Source organism: Crinia signifera, chromosome 1 (genome assembly GCF_055691185.1).
Source record: "Crinia signifera chromosome 1, ASM5569118v1, whole genome shotgun sequence".
In the NCBI taxonomy this organism is placed as follows: Eukaryota; Metazoa; Chordata; class Amphibia; order Anura; family Myobatrachidae; genus Crinia; species Crinia signifera.
Genome location: NC_139217.1, coordinates 202,785,089 through 202,806,477, shown reverse-complemented (window position 1 = coordinate 202,806,477; position 21,389 = coordinate 202,785,089). Strand labels below are relative to the sequence as shown.

Here is a 21,389-nt window from a genome sequence, read left to right as displayed (position 1 = left end):
TTGTGACCCTGTGGATTACAAATGGCCATTTAGGACCTCCACTTGGAGTAAGAGAACTTATCTCTAGAGACGCTGTGGTCTGCCTACGCCCCATTGGGACAGTTGAATTACCACCTCTAGGGATCTATTTGGATACACAAAGGAAGGGACAATTTGGGTTAATGACTGACAGTGATATCACTCCAGGAACAACTAGTGCACTATAAAATATGTATTATTGCGCAATAATAATTCTGTTTATTCTTATGCATGCAAGACATTTCTCTGGTTATCTTTGTATATGCAATAATAATTATCCGTGTTGTTTTGATTTATGTGAATATGATGCCCAAGGTTATATTCACTTGAGAGTACCTCCTTGACAGTAGGGCAGTTAACAGTAGAAAGAAGTGAACGGCATTGATTATTTGTTTAACCCGTGTTTGGAGAAAAGGGGACGTAGCGATCCCTGTGATCCTAGTTAGATAGCACGTGGTACATTATTCAACTGTCATTGTGTATTATTTAGTGATATTGAAAGTAATTGGCTGTTTAGCGTGGTGGAAATAAAGTGTTAACCCTTTTTGAGCAATACTTGGTTTCCCGCCTTCAATTCTTCCCAAGGAGAAGAAGCAGTACCATCCAAGTGACAACACCGGTAAGAGAACACAACCAACCTACACCTGTGGTTATCACATTAGCAACATTGTCAGCTAAACTCTACAGACCCACAAATACAAAACTGTCCATTACATTCGGACAAAAAGCAACAATGACTGCAACACAAGTGCGTACAAAATAAAATGTATTCCTTATCCATAACTAATACTCTTAGCGTGTAAGCTCATTAGAGGGCAAGCGCATGTTTACCTTATGTTTCATGTCATTTTTACGCCTCAGTCTATTCAAAGATGTCCAAACAAAATGATGTTGCTGCAAGGACCCAGCTTCTGGCCTTAGCATGCCCAAAATACAGTGCAGACACCCCTCATTTCCGAATGCTACCTTTCACTGTCAACAAAAGCCAGCAACATGGCCACCTGTCATTGCAGGCCCTTATCTGCACATGCACACTGCGGATCCTGTGCATGCGCAGATCATTACATATCATAGATTTATTAAATCCCTGAATAAGGCCCTGTGTACGTGGATATACTGTATTATGTTACAGTGCAAGAGATGCAAACACATTTTTTTGTTGTTGAATACAGGTTCAATATTGTCTGCTTTGCATGTAGCCCACAAATCCTTGAGAGCAAGAACATGACTAAGTGATGCAGTAGATGCACTTCACTGGGGCACCTGAGAACTAAATGACCAGCCAGGAAACTGTATCCCCTGGGCCTGAGTCACTTTATCATTTCCCCAGGGTAGCCAATGGTATGACATTGCAAAGTTGTACCTGGGGGCAGAGTCAGGTATGTGGTCACAGGCAGCAGAAAGAAAGACTGGAGGAAATAATACTAGAGTACAAAATGCGATGTGCTTCCAGCATCCGTGTTGTGTGGCTGGCAGGAGAGGGCTGCAGGAGAGTTGCGGGCAGCATGTAATAGCTCTATGGGTAGGATGTATTAAAATACATCGCCCCCCCCCCCCCCCCCTCACCGATGTTGATCACATATGTACTAACATATGCGATCTACATCGCAGTGCGGTGACGGAGGCCCTGTGATACCCGTGATGTGGTGTGCGGGGGTCTCCATCACAGTCCTAGGCTCTCTCTAAGTGCCCCCTGAAGCCAGTAGGACCACGGGCTGTGTTTTTAGAGGGAGGAGGAGGTATGGCCTGGATTGTGGTCAGTGTCGGCGGCAAGGGCCGGCAGGTGGTGTTAAGAAGCCCATAGGCTTCTATAGGGTATCACCATCCAAGGTTGGCGATACCCTATGCGGCAAAAACGAGGCGGACGGTTCTTATTACATTTTAAAAACGGGGGTTTAATTGCATTTTTCCTTTAGTACATCCCGCTGTATATGTCTGGCAAGGCTGTCTCAGTGGATACAGGGGACACATACATTATCACTATGGTAAGGGTCTGACTGTGCGTCTTTCCCAGTCATTCATTGTCTCCATCACCCTCTGCCTGCCCCTCTCACCCTCTGCTTCACAGCTACCCACTGACTCCCCCTGTCATCCATTGCCTCCCCTTGTCAGTCAATTTTGAACTCAGGGTGAGTTTGTAACTCAAGGCTTATTTTTGTACCTAAAATTGCTGCTGGCAAGTTCCGCCACTTCTGGACAGCTTTATTTGTACATCGCAATTTAGATCTGACTTTAGTCACGCCTTCCCAAATTATCCACCATGTGACAGTCTATAGAGAACTCAAACCTCCCCACCCCCACCCAGGTGACAGCTACAGTATAACAGAACCACTCCCCTCTGTCCAGGTGTCTCCTTCCAGTCACAGACACTCATCCCCTTGTGCCACCTTGTGCCAGGTGATGGCCAAAAAAGATCACCCTTCCGCCAGTGACAGTTTGCCCTTCATGCTGGGTAGGCAGCTGTGTTTGAAGTTACTTGCAGTTTGCTGCTGATGCTGCGCCATGGAACAGCTCCTCCATGGTCCCATAGTCCCACCCTCCTGCATTTGGCTGCATTCACTTCCAGCATTAGCACAGCAGAGCTTGTAGACATGCAGACAGGCACAAAGAGAACTTTGGCTGTTCTGTATACAGCAGCCTGTCTGGTCTGCCTCCTCTCACAGTGGCAGTGCTGGCATGGAATTGTTATTATGCCACACACCATAATGCCCTTACACATTATGCTAAACTCATAATGCTCATTACATATAATGTCCCCAGTAATGTCACTTGCGCATAATTTCCCCCAGTAGTTCCCCTTAAACATTGCCCAGCTGGGAGGGATGCGGCAGCCATTGCAGCCCGAAGTCCTGACACCTGTCTTGGTAAACCCACTCCTGTGACCCCCCATAACTATAGTTACCCCTCTCCTATGACCTCCCATAACAATAATGAACCCCTCTCCTGTGATTCCCCATAACCATAGTGACTCCTCTCTTGTGATCCACCATAACCATAGTGGACCCCCCTCTCCCCCCCCTCCCTCTGCCAGCCTGACCAGGTACCTTTAGCAAGTTGTACTGCGGGGGTCTCCAGGGCCTTGGGAGCTGCCTCCTAGCCCTTCACCACGGTTTAACAGGCCACCTGGCATGGGGTATCATACAATGCCGCCCAAGAAGAAGAAGGTAAAGGGTAGCACCAAGAAGCAGGGAGTACTATCTGCTGCAGATTGGGGACCTAAAGGGCTGGGTGGAGACTCGTGGCAGGAGCAGAACAGCAGCCTGAAGACAGCGGAAACATGAGACGGGAGGAGCAGGGAAAGGTGCAGTCATATGCCCACCCACTGGCTCCGATTCCATACTAGCAGAAGAAGCTCCAGATTCCCCTGCATGCAGTAATCTGCAGGGACCGTCACCCTGCACCTGCTCCCAAGCGATGCTTCACCAGGGAGCCTGCCGGGTGGTTGGTGCTGGGGAGACACCCCCCAGTGGATGGCGCCGCGCAGCAGCACAGTGATCCCCAGCTCTTGCCTGGGGAGCCCACCGTCCTGCCCAGCCTCCTACCACCCGCCCCAGGTGTAGTACAAGACGGTGGCCAGCATGAGGGGCACCTACCCCTGTATCCGCACCTGAGTGGCAGGAAGGATCCTGGCACACGGGCCAGGGACATAACACCTGCAGCAGTCTCCCTTAGGGGTGCTATCAGGTGTGCTGCCATGTGTGCCATCTAATTCCAGAAGTGCTGCAATGTGTGCTGTATAATTCCAGGGGTTATACCATGTGTGCTGTATTAATCCAGGGGTGCTGTTAAGTTTGCCATAGCAGTCCAGGGGTACTCAGTCCAAGGGTGCTGATAAGTATGCTGTATCAGTCCAATGGTGTTTAGTGTGCTGTATCAGTCCAGGTTTGATGCTAAGTGTGTCAAGTGTGCCGTATCAGTCCAGTGTTTGTGCTGCCCACTTGTGTCACTTAATTTAGTCATCCAGCTACCTCGGCGCAACCTTTTGGCCTAAAAAAATTATTGTGAGGTGTGAGGTGTTCAGAATAGACTGGAAATAAGTGGAAATTAATGTTATTGGGTTTAATAATACGGGATGCGGTCAAGATCTCGGTGGTTGAAATACTGACGCTGGGATCCTGACTGCCATGATCTCGACATATTCTCCCTCTGTGGGTGGCCACGACACCCACAGAGGGAGAATAAATTAGTTTGATGAACGTAGCGAGGCACCCAGTCCACAGCATGGCCAGCGCAGTGAGCCCGCAAGGGGCGGCGTTGCGCTCGCTCCCCTGTCGGGATTGTGGTGGTCGGGATCTGGCATCGGTATTTCGACCACACCGGACACAATAATACTGTATGAACAGAAAAATAATAATTTGAGATTTTTGCTATTTTCATGATTTAAAAAAAAAAAATACAGAACCAAAACCAAAATCCGCAAAGGTGGTTTTGTCAAAACCAATCCATATCTAAAACATGAAGATTATATAGATCCAAAACAAATACAAAACCTGAAATTTGCACACTCCTAGTTTGCATCCAGTCTCAGATACAGAATCATTGACCAGGTCCCTATGCCCACAAGAGGTGGTGATAGAAACCGTCTGCTACTCAAGCATGAAGCGCAATGGATCCATCGTTTAGATGTGATCGCACCCAAGGGTCTTAATGAGTACATGTTTTTTCCATGTTTTAAACTAATTAGTATTTCATTGTTCCCGATGTCAGTCTTTCGCTATGTGTTTGCACATGATCCCTACTACTATTGGAACTATATCATGGTTTTGTTGCAATCTCTGACGTTTACTTTATTTCATTTGTAAACATTGCCTTCCTTTTTGTATCTATTTGCATCTATTTCCATTCTCCGCGTTTGTAATTATATGTATTTATGTATTTTTGGTTGTGGTCATTTTTCACTAGTAGTGCGCCAGTGATGTCATCCAGTGCTGCCGAGCATGGGGGCGTTCCTCGTCATTACCTGAATCCTTTCACTGTGGTGCTATATAAGAAGTGTGCACTGTATGTAATATTTATCCTGACGATAGCGCCGAAATAAAGAGCACTGAAATGTTGACTTAAGACACAGTATTGTCGACTATTCATTTCAACCACGAGTGCCGCACCCACAACTCTGTATCCTGCTTCTTGCTCAAGCTGTGAGGGCACAGTTGGCAGTTATCTCGTTCTCCTGGAGTGCCGGACCCCAACACTGATAGATAGATATATATATATATATATATATATATATATATATATATATATATAGATAGATAGATAGATAGATAGATGTCACAGTTCCCAATCACTAGGGAGACCAGCACCAGTCCAATGTAAAGGGTTAATACATGTTTATTGTCCCAATCGACATAACAGTTCAGCAATGATCATGTCAGAATAACAACCTTTCTCAAGAGGGGTGACCAGGTGCGGAGGCACCGAAACGGCCGTCGAGGAGACGCTGCCTGATTATGCTAAGTGTAGCCTCAATGAAGCCTGTTGAGTGTTTGTTATTCTGACATGATCATTGCTAAACTGTTATGTCGATTGGGACAATAAACATGTATTAACTCTTTACATTGGACTGGTGCTGGTCTCCCTAGTGATTGGGAACTGTGACTACATTTCACATGGAACTGACACGGTCACTTTTATATCAGTGAAGCTGGTGCGATATTTTGTACAATCTAGATTAGATTTTGGCGGGGTTGTACTTCAAAGTGAGATCTTGCAGTATAAAAATAAAGCAGCCAGTATTTTCCCTGCACAGAAACAAAAATAACTCACCCAAACCTAAATCTCCCTGCATATGATACATCTGCCCCCCCCCCCCCCCCCCCTGCAGTGCACATAGTTATGTCCATTTGAGAAGGAATTTGCCTTTGCGAGTGAACCAGAATAAGGGCCATTGGGTGAATATTCTGTATAATCTGTGTAAGATCCTTTTTAGTCTATATTGCATACATCTTGAACCTATTTCATTAGACCTGCTGGAGAGGGCTATAAAGATTTTTACAATCCACAGCAGAATAAGGTGCTAATTCAGCATGGATTGCTAAATAGAGAATTCGCAAATCAAGAGATTATTCAGTGATGCATGGGCGAGGGGAATTAGTGACAGAAAATGAGTATGGGTCACAAATGTAATCCCCACGCAGTTTGACTGATAGAAACAATCTGATCCTTTTCCTGATCCAGTGGAAACCTGACGTTTTCTGGGTGTGGTGAAAAAAACCGCATGTGGGCACCGATGTTTTGAGTAGCGTTTGATAATTACTTCCATCCTGTCTCAATCATAGATTAGTGGTAGCATCAGATCTACTCACATTTGTAGAGATGGCAAAAGCTCTTCAACGGTCCAGGAATTGGTTTTGGATTTGCGAGTGGATGTCGATCCATTCGCAATTCTCACGCAATTCAGCAAGGGGCATTTTCTATTTATTTCATTTGTATGCTATTACTTTTTTAATAAATTGTGCTATTGTAGCAATTCATGTATCTATTATTATTATATATATATAGTAAAAACAGCAGCGCCCTGTGATAAGTGCATGCAATTTCGGTTGCATGCCCTTCTCCCATTTTTCTGTCTAAATTTAGAGTGAGGCTTACAACCTCCAACAAGGGGCGGCAGCTGTGCTTAATTAACAGGTGTCCTTGTTATAATTCTTATAAATACACCATATTGAACCAGCGCTTCTAGTAACCTAGATTACATTTTCTATTTCTGTCTGGGCGATGGCTTTCTCCTAGCAGTAGAATTTAAAGTCTCACATTATCGATCATGTTTAGAAATAGTCCTTAAATTGATAACATTAGGGATAACTTACCTTCCTACTCATCGCCAGGGGGCGGGGGGCTGGGAGCATGTGTCCTAAGTACTAAAGCTTAACAAATATTCCTTTGTGCTATGCAGTATGCGTTGATATAATTTTTGGGGGAGCAAACTGCAATTATTAGTAAATATGTCTAAAGCTACCCAAACACGGTATGTTTTGTACCATGCGAGGTGATGAGCGCTACTTCGCATCGCACATCGAATACATACAAATAGTATGTGCTGCAGGTGCTTTTTGGACTAGATTCCAACACATCTAGTCCAAAATGCAGAGTGGTTTAGCCCAGCACATGCCATTTGATAGTGAATAATAGGTAATATGCGCTCAAGTTTATCATTAGCGTGGGTCCTATAGATATGGAGAGGTATGAGTAGAGTCTTAAAGGGGCTGCAGTCTATCAGGTGTGTCCTGGACACCCTGTGAGGTACTATAAGAAAGAAATGGATAGACTGTGCTCACCTGTGATGCGCTTATGATAAATGTACAAATGCAGTGTAGAGATGTATAAGCAAAAGAAGAGAGTAAGATGGGTAAAAATTAAATGAATTTATTTAATAAAAATGAAGTCGCAGTGGGAGAATATATGGAGTCCTGGTGATGCAGGAATAGGCCAGCGGGGTATCACTCCACTAGGCCTAATTCTTAGGTATAAGTATGACCTAGGTAGGTCTCTTTAACCATAGGTCCCTTAATAGGAACCTATGTACCTATGTGGGTGACCGCAGCGGTCTGTGTGGGCAAGGGGATGGGGGATTGCGGAGATACAATGTCCAAGTTCACAGTATTGCGGGGTGCAAATGTCCTGTGGTACTGTGTCAAAGTCTCATAATCACGGTGTTACTGCATCCTTATTCATTCTCATCCTGCAGTAACACCGTGATTACGAGACTTTGACACAGTACCACAGGACATTTGCACCCCGCAATACTGTGAACTTGGACATTGTATCTCCGCAATCCCCCATCCCCTTGCCCACACAGACCGCTGCGGTCACCCACATAGGTACATAGGTTCCTATTAAGGGACCTATGGTTAAAGAGACCTACCTAGGTCATACTTATACCTAAGAATTAGGCCTAGTGGAGTGATACCCCGCTGGCCTATTCCTGCATCACCAGGACTCCATACATTCTCCCACTGCGACTTCATTTTTATTAAATAAATTAATTTAATTTTTACCCACATACCATCTTACTCTCTTCTTTTGCTTATACATCTCTACACTGCATTTGTACATTTATCATAAGCGCATCACAGGTGAGTGCAGTCTATACATGCCATTTGAACTTGGTACGATGCAATCTAGTTTAAATGAACGGTGCCGATCGCACCAACAGACAGACAACATACTGTACATTAAAAAAAAGGTTTGAAGACTGAATTCTACTTCTACATTACAACCAAGACACTCTTTTGAGTACAATGTTTAAAGAACTCATCTGAATAAATAAGACAAATATTATTACAAATCCTCTAGAGTAGTGGTTCCCAAATTGTGTGCCATGGCACCTTGGGGTGCCATGGGGAACTTGCAGGGGAGCTCTGGATTGGTGTTTCATGTCCAATTAAACTATTTATCAGCAATCTAATAGGCTAATTGTGAACAAACAGAAGTGAACCCTGTTCATTACCAGATACTGTATATGACCCTAAGGATGAGATCTAAACAGAAGTTTACTTCAGAAGTATTTTTTTCTGAGAACCTTTTGCCTAGGGGTTCTGCAAAAAAGTTCTGATACTCTGGTGCACCGTGACTCAAAAGGTTTGGAAACCACTGCTCTAAAGGATGGCGTTTGTGTATGCTACACCACTAATGATCATTAAATAAGGACATTGGTCTGTTTATCCAATCTAGAAAGTCCCTTTGGCCTTGGCTTGAGAGGGTGTGACCATAAAAGGTCAGCCTTTCTCATGTGTTAGGTGGCTCACTTCCCATATTCTGTTACAAACTATTGATCTTTTAAGAATAATAGACAGTAAACATGTAAAATGTTACCTGAATCCCGTGATTAACTGTTCAGTCTGCAGGGTCGTGGCAGTCACAAGATGAACAGACTCTTGTCACAACTGATTTTAGATGTATGTGCCCTAATTTTAGACTTAAAAGAGGCAGGAAAGAAGGGGTAGAGAGGGAGGAGAGATGTGGGCCTCAGAGCACTGACGTCAGTATCTTGATCACTTAATAAGATAAAGAAACCCTGTCACCAGCACAATTCACTCTAAAAACCACTATAATGTCACATTTTCTGCACAAATTGAAGTGTGGCTGCCGGATATTTAAATTTTGACTACAAAACAGAACCTTTGCTATTCACACAAAAAATATTAGTCTATTTATTTCTTTAATTATATTTTTATATACCTGCAATTATAATATATCAACTATGACCACCAAAAAATCTTTAACTCTAGTTAAAGCAGACTACAAAAAATGGCTACTCTAGTATATTAGTAACTTTATATACTCTTGAATTAAAAATGTTTATTCATCGCAACATTTTTTTTTTAAATGACATTGGTGTTATGGATTTTGTAGTCCATGTTCTGTGTATCGCTGTTTCTGTGACCCCCTATGTTTGGTCTCTAATTGCATGCAGGGCCTTATTCTGGTTCACTCTTAGAGGCAAATTCCTTCTCAGATGGACAAAACCATGTGCACTGCAGGTAGCGCAGATATAACGTGCAGATATAGCCAGGTACAGCTCTATCAAAGGAAACTTTCCTTTGATAAAGCTATACCTGGCTACAGCGAAACCCGTCAGTACCCAGCACATTGACCACCCTCCTGCTACCCATCTTGTCACTTGGTTCCAGACCAGCTGCCACCCGGAGTTTACCATCAAATCCGCTACAACTGTATATGGAACTTTAAAAACAATTTTCCATTTGAAGGACTCTGCTGACATGCTTTCCCACAAGGATTATCTCTTCATTTGGACATCCATTGCGGTAATTATACCACATCTCTTCAAATTAAAGAGACAGTGTTGTTTCATCCGGATTCATATCAAAGTTCTATGGCAGCATAATAGGAATGGACCTCTTCTATAGGTAGCAATCAATTGAGGTGTCTGTGCTTTTATTTTATATTATATTTCATTTTTTATTGTCTGTGCATCATGATATTATTAAATGTGTAATTTTAAATGTATTATTGTCTAGCGCTACTACTTTCTCTATATAGTTTTTCGGTACTTGTGACTTATCTGGGCGCCCGATGTTGAAATTGTATGCCAGTACCCTAAGCATGCGATTTGATGCGATTTGACGCGATTTCCCTTGAAATTACCTTGAAGAGAAAATCGCGTTGCATTGTATGCTATTGTATTGCATGCGATGCGATTTGATGCGATTTTAATATGTACAGGCACCCAGATGCCTGTTTCATATGTGAAATGGCCCCCCAGACCCCATTTTTAATTGTATACCCACCCTGATGGCTAAATGACCCCCATTGTTAAAGCCACCCCACTATCAACGCCAACCCGAAGCGCGGCGAGCGCAGCGAGCCCGCGAGGGGCGGCGGTACGCGTCCTCCGACCTTTTCATACCCCCACTATCTACGTCGGCGTGGAGTTGATTTTATGGTACTCTTTACCTAGAACGGCACCCGCGATTGGCATCGCGGGCGTCGGGGGTAAAAAATCGCGGGCATCGCGTGTACATAAAAAACGGGTGCGACGCGATGCCCGCGATTTTCCCATAGGGATCAATGTTAAAACTGTGATTGGACGCGATTTTACTGTTAAATGCCTCAATGCCCGCGATTTGGCCATAGGAAACAATGTTAAATGGGCCACAGAGCCCTAATAGTGCCCTTGAACTGTGAAATGGCCCCCACAATTGTTAACGCCACCCCACGATCAACGTCAACCCGAAGCGTGGTGAGCGCAGCGAGCCCGCGAGGGGCGGCGGTACGCGTCCTCCAACCTTTTCATACCCCCACTATCCACGTCGGCGTGGAGTTGAGAATAGAATAGTGTGGCGAGCGCAGCGAGCCACCGAGCCCGAAGCGTGGCGAGTGCAGCGGATACCTTCACAGGTAAACGCGTCCCTTCGCGGGCTTCACAGGTGTCCGCGTCGCCATGGACACCTGGGAAGCCCGCGAGGGGACGTGTATAACTGTGAAGGTATCCGCGTCCGCTCGCCACGCTTCGGGCTCGGTGGCTCGCTGCGCTCGCCACACTATTCTATTCTCAACTCCACGCCGACGTGGATAGTGGGGGTATGAAAAGGTCGGAGGACGCGTACCGCTCGCCACGCTTCGGGTTGACGTTGATCGTGGGGTGGCGTTAACAATTGTGGGGGCCATTTCAGACTTCACGGTGACTATTTGGGCTCTGTGGCCCATTTAACATTGTTTCCTATGTAAAAATCGCGGGCATTGAGGCATTGAACACTAAAATCGCGTCCAATCTCACTTTTAACATTGATCCCTATGGGAAATCGCGGCCATCGCGGGCATCGCATCGCACCCGTTTTTTAGTGCATTCGATGGTCGCGATGGTCGCGATAGGCGCCGTTCTAGGTAAAGAGTACTGATTTTATATAGTGTGGCGAGCGCAGCGAGCCCCGTGAGGGGACGTGGATACCTTCACAGCTATACGCGTCCCCTCGCGGGCTTCACAGGTATCCGCGTCCGCTCGCCACGCTTCGGGCTCGGTGGCTCGCTGTGCTCGCCACACTATATAAAATCAACTCCACGCCGACGTGGATAGTGGGGGTATGAAAAGGTCGGAGGACGCGTACCGCTGCGCTCGCCACGCTTCGGGTTGGCGTTGATAGTGGGGTGGCGTTAACAATGGGGGGCATTTAGCCATCAGGGTGGGTATACAATTAAAAATGGGGTCTGGGGGGCCATTTCACATATGAAACAGGCATCTGGGTGCCTTCACATATTAAAATTGCGGCAAATCGCGGCAAATCGCATCGCATGCAATCTGATTGTATGCAATGCGATTTGACGCAATTTTTAGGTGCGATGAAGAAAATCGGGAGCCCAGATAAGTCACAAGTACCAGTTTTTCTTGCTTAAGGGACACTCAATCCCTTCCTTAGTAGCAGCTTCACAACACATCCCACCACAGCGCTAACTAGTGTTGTTTTTACAACCATTTCTGTCCCCGCTGGACTTACCAGACTAGGGATGGCAGTTAAGTAGTAAATTATGCAATGTGGGGCAGATGTATTAAGTCTTAACAAGAGATAAATGCAAGGGTGATAAAGAGAGATAAACATCCAGCCAATCACCTGCTAACTGCCATGTTACAAGCTGTGTTTGATTAAAGTCAGTAAGGAGCTGATTGGCTGGATGTTTATCTCTCTTTATCACCCTTGCATTTATCTCTTGTTAAGGCTTAATACATCTGCCCCTGTATCCCATAGGCTACTAAAGTTATCATTAATATGATTGGAAACAGGAAACAATGGAGGTCATTCTAATTTGATTGCTCCCCCGTGCGTTTGCACAGGCGAGAGTTGTTTAGCTTCTATGCATGTGCATAAACATTTATGCGCATATGTATACGCTTAGTGCGAGCAGGCACATTGAATTGCTTATTCGCTGTCCCATTCACACCTAGCAGTGCTGCCGGGAGGTGTGGGTCAATGGTGAGGGGCTGCACCCATGGGAAGGCCCAGCATTTCATGGGCGAGGACATGGGTGCGAGGGGCGCAGCTGCCCACCCTCTTCCCGTACAAGGTAGCTACAATTCTAAGACACCAGAGAGTGTCTTAGATTTGCGTGCACCTTAGAAATCATTCAAAGGTCGGTGACCATCAAATCATTTCCTCCGCACATGCAAGCTGCGAATGGATGTTTATGCTAAACATCCATCCACACACGTGCGGGGGAACTCAGCATGTGAGGAGGGGCCGTCGTTCTTGCAGCTTTGCGTGTGAACTAGAATGATCTTCAATATCTGCTGCCGAACCCATGTAATATTTCAGGGGATACTTACATTTTAAAGGTATTCCCATGAAAATGTCAGTTTTCAAGATATTTCCTGCAAAATGAGTTTAATAAATATGCCCCTAAAGCAGGGCTGGGCAACACCGGCCCTCCAGATGTTAATGAACTACACATCCCAGGATGCTTTGCATTAGTTTTGCTATGTGGCCATGCTGAAACTGATGCAAGGCATGCTGGGATGTGTAGTTCATAAACATCTGGAGGGCCGGTGTTGCCCAGCCCTGCCCTAAAGCATAACTATAATACATGAAGCACCAAGATCCATTCCCAGCTCACACTCTGGCTGATGCTGAGCATGGAGGGAAATAAGATGTTATTTATTTCCCTCCATGCTCAGCATCAGCCAGAGTGTGAGCTGGGAATGGATCTTGGTGCTTCATGTATTATAGTTATGCTTTAGGGGCATATTTAAAAAACTAATTTTGCAGGAAATATCTTGAACATTGACATTTTCACGGGAATACCTTTTCACAGGACAGTCCCGTTTTTCTGTGAGGGTCCTGTTGTCTGACCCAGCGGGTTGAAATGGGTCTAGGTCGACATGGGTCAGGGTCGACATGGGTCTAGATCGACATGGGTTAGGTCGTCAGGGTCATTATGTCGACCTAAGCATTAGGTCGACATGGGCAAGGTCGACAGTCAAAAGGGTTTCTCACTGTTTTTTGAGCCGACATGTGCTGACAGGTGTTATTTCATGTCCTACCATCCACTAGGGTGTGGTGGGAGAATACAATGCCCGAAGCATTGCAAGCACAGCGAGCAATGCGAAGGGATGCGGTGCACTTTAAAATGTGTCCATGTCGACATTCAGGTAAAAAACAGTGAAAAACCCCATGTTGATCTTTTCACTGCCGACCTAATGACCGTGTCGACCTAACCCCTGTCCATCTAGACCATGGGTCTTCAACCTATGGCCCTCCAGATGTTGTGAAACTACATGTTCCAACATGCATTGCCACATTTTTTCCTATAAGAGCATGCCCAAACTGTCAGGGCATGCTGGGAAATGTAGTTCCACAACATCTGGAGGGCCACAGGTTGAAGACCTGTGATCTAGAACCATATCGACCTAGACCCATGTTGACCTTGCTGTATGTTGACCTAGTGGTGTCGACCTAATGCTTGTCAGCCTAGTTGCTGTAGACAATATGATCCACACCCCTGCCACCTAGATTCCTGTAAGGGAACTTACTCATACACCCCTCTGGTAACCCCTGTGCATTTGTCCAGCTCCAGGTACTACCAGGTTTAGTGACATCAGGCGCCGCACCACACAATGCATGATGCTGCGTCCTACCACCTGCCCTTTTCTGTTCTGTCCCTGCGGTAGCAATGATCTATTTATCTAGAAGAGGCATGAAAGCAGAACACAGGCAGTGTGGACCGGATCCAGGATAGCTGCGCCGACGGTACCATGAAGGTGCGCTGGTAGAAGTAACAGTGCGGAAGTGCTGTCACTCAGTCTCATTTATGAACAGGAAGTTATTAATTATAAGGGGATTTTTGTAAGAACTTACCGTTCTAATCCCTTTCTCTGAATCCATCCTGCTGACAAAGCTCAATCATGGGGATGTAGGAGGGTCCAGGCACCTATGCTAAAGCTTTCAGAGGCAGGCTCCTCCCTTCTGCATCCCAGCATTCCTCAGTCCAACTTCCAGAGCACACTAGGAGATACATTAACGCAGTACAACGCCTGAACATATTAATATGCGTAATCAAGTAATTTAACCATCATAACATGATGGGATCGCTGTGTCACCAGGATGGATTCAGAGAAAGGGATTCTCATCACTGCTCGCCCAAATGAAGAGTCCTCCGACGCAAACTCATGGAACCTGTAGAATTTGGTGAAAGTGTGAACAGAGGACCAAGTGGCAGCCCTGCATACTTGCTCTGCTGTAGCCCCGTGTCGCACAGCCCAAGAGGCAGCAACCGACCTGGTGGTATGAGCAATAATTCTGGAGGGTACTGATCTACCTACTTTATTGTAGGCAAAGGCAATAACTGACCTTAACCATGGAGCAATGGTCTGCTTTGAAGCTGGTCCGCTAACTTTTGTGTACATCATACAAACAGGGCCGGCTCTACAACTAGGCAGCTGCCTTGTGCGCCAGCATCTAGGGGGGCTCCACCAAGTCTGCCTATCAAAAAATAAAGGATGCCTGTGAGGATTCTTGTTGTACTTAATTCAGGTGGTTGCTGTGGAACCTCTACAACCTCACCTCCATACTACCTCTTGAGACACACTTCCCTATTTTGCTGCCTTCTCATCCTGTACTCTGCTGTGGGTGGCAAAGGGGAGGGTGCTGGGGGCCTCCAGAGAAAGCAGGGGTCTTGCCCACCTACCTGAAGGGCTGGGAGGACCACTGCCATTCCAGAATGTTAGGCAAGTATGCATTAAGGGGTTGGAAAATGGATATTGGTGGCAGTATGGGGTAGGGGGTGGCGGCAGTAGGTTGAAGTTTTGCCTAGGGTGCTGAGAAGCCTTACACTAGCCCTGCATACAATACCAATAGCAAGTCAGTTTTATGAAACTCTTTCACTCTGTCCACATAAATGCGCAAAGCGCAAGCAACATCCAATTTCTTTAATCTGTCCCTGTTCCTGACCTCCTCAGAAGGACTCAACCGGAATCACAATTTCCTGGTTTAAATAACTTAGGAACTAGGCAAAAACTTAGGAACTGTTCTCAACATAGCCCTATCGTCATGGAACACCAAAAACGGAGACTTGCAAGACAAGACCCCTAACTCCGATACACACCTCTCATGCAGACGCGATCGCCAACAAAAAAGTTATTTTCCAAGAAAGAAACTTTAGGTCAGCCAAACTTAACAGTTCAAATGGTGGTTTCTGAAGAACAGATAACACCAAGGACAAATCCCAAGTAGCCACTGGTTGTCTATAAGGTGGCTTAAGATGGGTAACACCTTGGAGGAAGGTTTGCACCTCCAGTAACAAGGCCACTTTCTTCTGAAAGAAAATGGACAAGGCCGACATCTGCACCTTCAATGATTGAAGGCTTAATCCCGAAGAAAATCCATCTTGTAGAAAATCCAGAAGTCTGGAGACTTTAAATCTAGAAGTGTGAACTTTCTGTCTCTCACACCATCTAATGTATGTCTTCCAAACCCTATAATAATTAGCTGCAGAAACTGGTTTCCGTGCACTAATCATGGTTCGGATAACTGCGTCTGAGAAACCCTTCTTTTTCAAGATGGAGGTTTCAAGATCCAGGCCGTCAAATTGAGCTGAGCTAGGTCCTGATGAAGGAAGGGCCCTTGCCTGAGTAAGTCTGGCCGAAGTGGCAGACACCAAGACGCTGGCGATAAGCTCAGAATGTTGGAGTACCACGATCTCCTCGGCCAATCCAGAGCTATCAGGATGATGGATGCTCCTTGCGTCCTCACTCTCTTGAGGACCCGAGCTAGCATGGGAAATAGTGGGAAGACGTATGCCATGTGAAAATTCCAGGGCACTGTCATGGCATCCACCGCCCACGCCAATGGATCCCTGGTAACAGAACCTGTAAGTCCCCAAAGAGCCACAATTTCCTGGAACACTTCTGGGTGTAACGCCCATTCCCCCTATAGGAGATCAGCTCTGCTGAGAAAATCTACTTCCACATTCCAGGTTCCTGGAATGAACACAGCAGATAAGGCCTGTACTTTGGCCTCTGCCCACTCGAAGACCCGAGACACATCCAGCATCGCCATCCTGCTGTGAGTGCCCCCTTGGTGATTCAGGTAAGCCACAGCTGTGGCATTGTCTGACTGGATGCGAATGGGGGATCCCCTCAGAACTTCTTCCGTCTGCAGCAGAATCTTCCGGACAGCCCGCAGCTCCAGGACATTGATTGGTAAGGCTGACTCCACTCTGGACCATAGACCTTGTAACCTCAAATTCAGGGTTACTGCTCCCCAGCCCCAGAGACTGGCATCGGTGGTGACCACCAGCCAATCCCATAACCCATCTGTCCACCAGAGTAAGGAATTCCGAGTTTCCGGAGTTAAGAGAACTTTCTCCATTTTCATGGCCTTCGGGTTCCCCGACCAGCATGCAAGAATGTTCCATTGGAAAGGCCTTGAGTGAAATCTGGCGTACTGAAGGGTCTCGAAGGTCGCCACCATTTGTGCCAGCACCTTCAGACATTGCCATACTGATGGACTGGGTGACTGCAGAATGGTCAAAACTAACTGACAAATGTCTCTGGCCATCGATTCTGGAAGAAAAACATGATGAAGATGAATGACTCCCAAAAACTGAAGTCTCTGAGTGGGACACAGCTGGGACTTTAAAATCCACCCATGGCTCTGCAGAAACTGAATAGCAGCTGACAGATTTTCCTGCAGCTTCTCTGCTGACTCTACTTTGAACAAGAAGTCGTCCAAATACGCGATGATTGCAATTCCCCGGAGCCTGGGTGCTGCTGCCATGACCGCCATAATCGCTGTGAACTCCCAGTTAAGAGCCCGAAACTGCAGATGTAAATCGCCTATCGCGAAATGTAGCAAAGATGGATGTTCTTTGCATATAGGCACGTGGAAATAGGCGTCTTGAATATCTACCGAAGCTAGGAATTCTCCCAGCTGTTTGGCTGCTGGTGTTGGAAGAAACGTACTCTTTCCCCCCGTTGCCTGTTTAATGAGAGATTCCAATTCAGAGCCAAAAAGCAACTCTCCTTTAAAAGCCAATGCCTCAACAGACTTTTTGGATTCATTGTCGTCATCCCATGCCTTAAGCCATAAGGCCCTCCTGGCCATCACAGAAATGGCTGACACCTTAGAAGCCATTTTGACTCTCTCTTCTTCAGCCTCACATGTGTATTCCGCCACTGCCTTTAGCTTTACAGCCAAGGCAAATGCTTCAGAATCCGGCTGCAATAAAGCATTCAGGGAATTTGCCCACTCCATCATGGCCTTAGAGACCCAGGAAGAAGCAATAAAAGGTCTGAGAGTAAACCCAACACCTCAAACACTGCTTTCAAGCAATCCTCGAACTAGTGGGATCTTTTCCCACAATTTTACATGCTCTTCTGGCATGGGGTACATGCTTAAAAACCTCTTGGGCATAAGTAGTCTCTTATCAGGGGTTTTCCACACCTTGATAAAGCCAGGTTACTGGCAAAACGCATTGGTGGACCAGCGGGTAACCTACATCCAGTCCTACCTATCTTACCATTTCCATCTACACTTGGTTCCGGACCAGCCTCCTCATCCAGTTTATTCCCTGACCAGCGGCCACAATTTGGTTCCATGCACCAGGGCAAATTCATGCCCCAACCGGGACGGAGGTTCTGCACTAGCCAGGGAGTGCTATCCCATGAAAAGAAACCTACCGCGGGCCTTCTGGATATACCGCATACCAATTACATTGGCACCAACTGCTGGATAAAATTGAGCTGGCTTTAGCTTCTCTCACAATAAGGAGTCATTATAGGAACGGACCCATTGAACAGTGGACTTTCATAATATGCTACTGTAATTTACATCCAATTGGCACTATCACTTTTAATATATGTTTTGATATGTTTTGCATAGTGCAGTGTACCCTCTTGTTCTTTGTTTTCCACACCCCTTCCAGCAATTATTGCATGCCTTCATCAGAAGGAAAAGTGATTGCGTCCCTGCGATGTCTCTTGAACACTTCCTGTTGGGGAGCCTTATCCACTTCAGATAAATTAATTTCCTGTTTTAAAGCCAAAATGAAATCATCAACACCAGGGACAGAGGATTCAATCTCTTCCCTCTGAACCCAAGACATGTCTTCCACACACTCCTCGTCCAACTCAGAGTCTATATTAGGGATAGGTGGGGTGGAAAAAGGATGTCTGGGAGACACCTCAGATTCCTTAGTAAACTGCTCCATAAAAGCATTAATCTTATGCACACTGTGAGCAGTGTCCTGCATTGCCTGTATAAATGCAGGGTCCCCCTGAGAGGGAGGAATAGAGCCAACCAAAGGTTGTGAGGATGACAATGGCCTGGGAGATCTCACCAACTCATCTCTCTCTCTCTCTCTCTCTCTCTCTCTCTCTGTTTAAAGCCTGTACTAAGGCAGACACATACCTTCCCAGAGCAGCTGCCCACTGGGCACAGATTCGCATGTAGGGCAATTATTTCCATGGTCCATCTGTTCAGGAGTTAATTTTAACCCACAAAATTTGCTCCTTGCCCCAACACAGCAGCATTACACCTTTCTGTCATGATTTATTATCACAGTGCACTGTCAAGCGATTGTACTAAGGCAATATATATATATATATATATATATATATATACCAATGTACTTATCTGTCTGCCGCCTGACCCTCTGTTGTCATCGGGGATGGCATCGCCTCAGAAGAAACTTCTCACTCTGTCTGCAGTGAAAAATCACCTTCCAGCTCCACACAGTGTGGGATGAAAGGGCACCAGGGCAGAGTGAAGGAAGAGACCAAAGTCCCTGCTACAGCGGGGTGGGAGGCTCTTTGGTGCCTTTTTCCCCTGTGAGCCGCTCCTGTTGAATGTTTCTTCTATTTCTTGTGTCTCCCCTTCACTGGGGACCACATGGAATCGCCCAGCAGCGCTGAGCTCCTGTAACAGACTGCAATCTCCTCAGAGTTCAGCCTGTAAACCCATCCAAGATGACGGCCGCCATCGCGGGGTGCCCGTCACCCATGATCCTATGCAGGGAGCTGGCTCCGGAGTCCCCCAGGGTCCAGGAAACCTCACTAGTGAGGTGGTTTAAGAGCTGTGCTGAGAGACCAGACAGTGTCTCTCAGCAACACAGGGAGCTGACAGGACGCACTTCTGTCAGCCCCTGCTGCAGAAGTGCGAGGAAAGTGTGAAGAAACTTCCCCTGGAAGCCTCACACTGTGCCTGCACTAACTAAGATGTAATATTAATAAAAATAAAAAACACCCGGTACTTGTGTAGTTTCACGGCGCCAGTATGGCGCCTTGCGTCTGAGTCCCCTTGCGGGCTCGGTGGCTCGCTACAAAAGAAGAATTCCACCTTTGGCGCTGTACGACTAAAAGCTGCAGGAGACTATAATGGTGGTCACCGGACCACGCTATTTAAAATCAACTCCATGCCAATGTGGATAGTGGAGGTATGAACTATCCATGTTGGCATGGAGTTAAGTTACTTTTTTTTAACATAATTTGTGCCGAGCGTAGAACCCGGAAGTAGCACGGCGCCATGCTGGCGCCGTGAAACTACACAAGTACCAAACACCCTAGCTACTCTTTCGTTTGGCTGCAGGAGCAGCCCTTCAGCATAGTACCCACTCCGGTGGGCACCTAAAACGAACTGAGGAAAGCTGGGATGCAGAAGGGAGGAGCCTGCCTCTGAAATCTTTAGCATATGTGCCTCCTTTGGACCCTCCTACATCCCATGGTGGAGCTGTGTCACCAGGATGGATGAAAGAGAAAGAAAAGAAAAGTTGTTGAAACTTTGAAAGTTCAGCTCCCGAAACTCTGTCCATTTCCCCACAGCAGTGTAAAACAGGGACGAGGCCTTGTGGGGTTGCTGATGCCCTAGGCCATGCCCCTTGGTTGATAGGCCACTCCCCCAAAATTCGGGGGCGGGGGCACAGGAGGCCCTCCTTCCGTACAGACAAAGTTGGGAGGTATGCATTAAGTTGGGAGGTATGCTTTACAGGGATCATTTTCAACTCAGTGAGAAATAGGGAAATGTTTTAGCTCACTCTGCACTGAAGAATCTTAATACATCAGCACTATTATCTGAAACAAAAGAGTGCTGACCCCCCCCCCCCCAAAAAAAAATGACTTCACTGCCTTGCTACCATTATCCACAGCTATTCTTGTTGTTTGTCACTTGATCTCTTCAACCTTTAGACTGCAAAACCATTTGTATGATTGCCACTATTGCCTTCAGTTTCAGTATCATGTATGTATGGTGTACATAATCACATCCCCTGAATGTCAAGCACTTTATAATAATATCAGTTTCTGTAGATGTTCAGTGTTCAATAGCAGGTTTGACCACTAGAGGACGATGCTGTCTTCAAAATCAAAGACATTGCCACTTGGCAATGACAATGCATTTGCAGGAAAATAGTCAGCAAAAAAAAGACAAGAACTATTGTTTTTAGTATATACATATTATTTACATTAACAAATGCATTTCATTCTACATACAGACTAGATCTAATTGTAATAAGGCTAATGAACGCGTGCTGCAGGAGGGAATCAGTGTTGAGGAATTTCAGAACAATGTACATTGTATAAGTATGTTTTCACAGTACAGAAACATTTTCCATTGCAGAGCAGATGCCAGCAGTCTCTATATAAACAATTATAATTGTTATAATGAAAATAATTATACAGCGCTGTTTGTTGTAAAACCATTTGCCATTTTTCTGACACCTCTGTAAAACTGCATGCCATGAGAATCTACTGACTTTAGAGAGGTACCAAAGAGGGTTGTAACATTACTCAGTCCTTCCTACCTATTTTGCATCAACCATGCCCACTGCCCCTGTGGCAACTTAACCCCTCTCCTTCCAGACAGCCTTCACTAAGTTGCACAAAAATGTGCTTTGGAGCCCTCTGGCAACAAAGAGGTTACATTTTCATT

The 21,389-nt window shown here is 45.9% G+C and overlaps 1 protein-coding gene across 2 annotated transcripts in view; it reads right to left on the bottom strand.

Moving 5' to 3' along the window:
• ZAP70 (zeta chain of T cell receptor associated protein kinase 70) overlaps window positions 1–19,184 on the bottom strand; it is a 76,118-nt gene extending 56,934 nt beyond the window's left edge. Inside the window, exon 1 of one of the 2 annotated variants that reach the window (XM_083179193.1) lies at window positions 19,089–19,184. The gene's annotated coding sequence lies outside the window, so the exon portion shown is untranslated. Of the gene's footprint in view, window positions 1–8,832; window positions 8,898–19,088 lie in introns of those variants that run through there. The other variant, XM_083179192.1, reaches the window with a different exon arrangement.
• Between the last annotated feature and the right edge of the window lie 2,205 nt (window positions 19,185–21,389).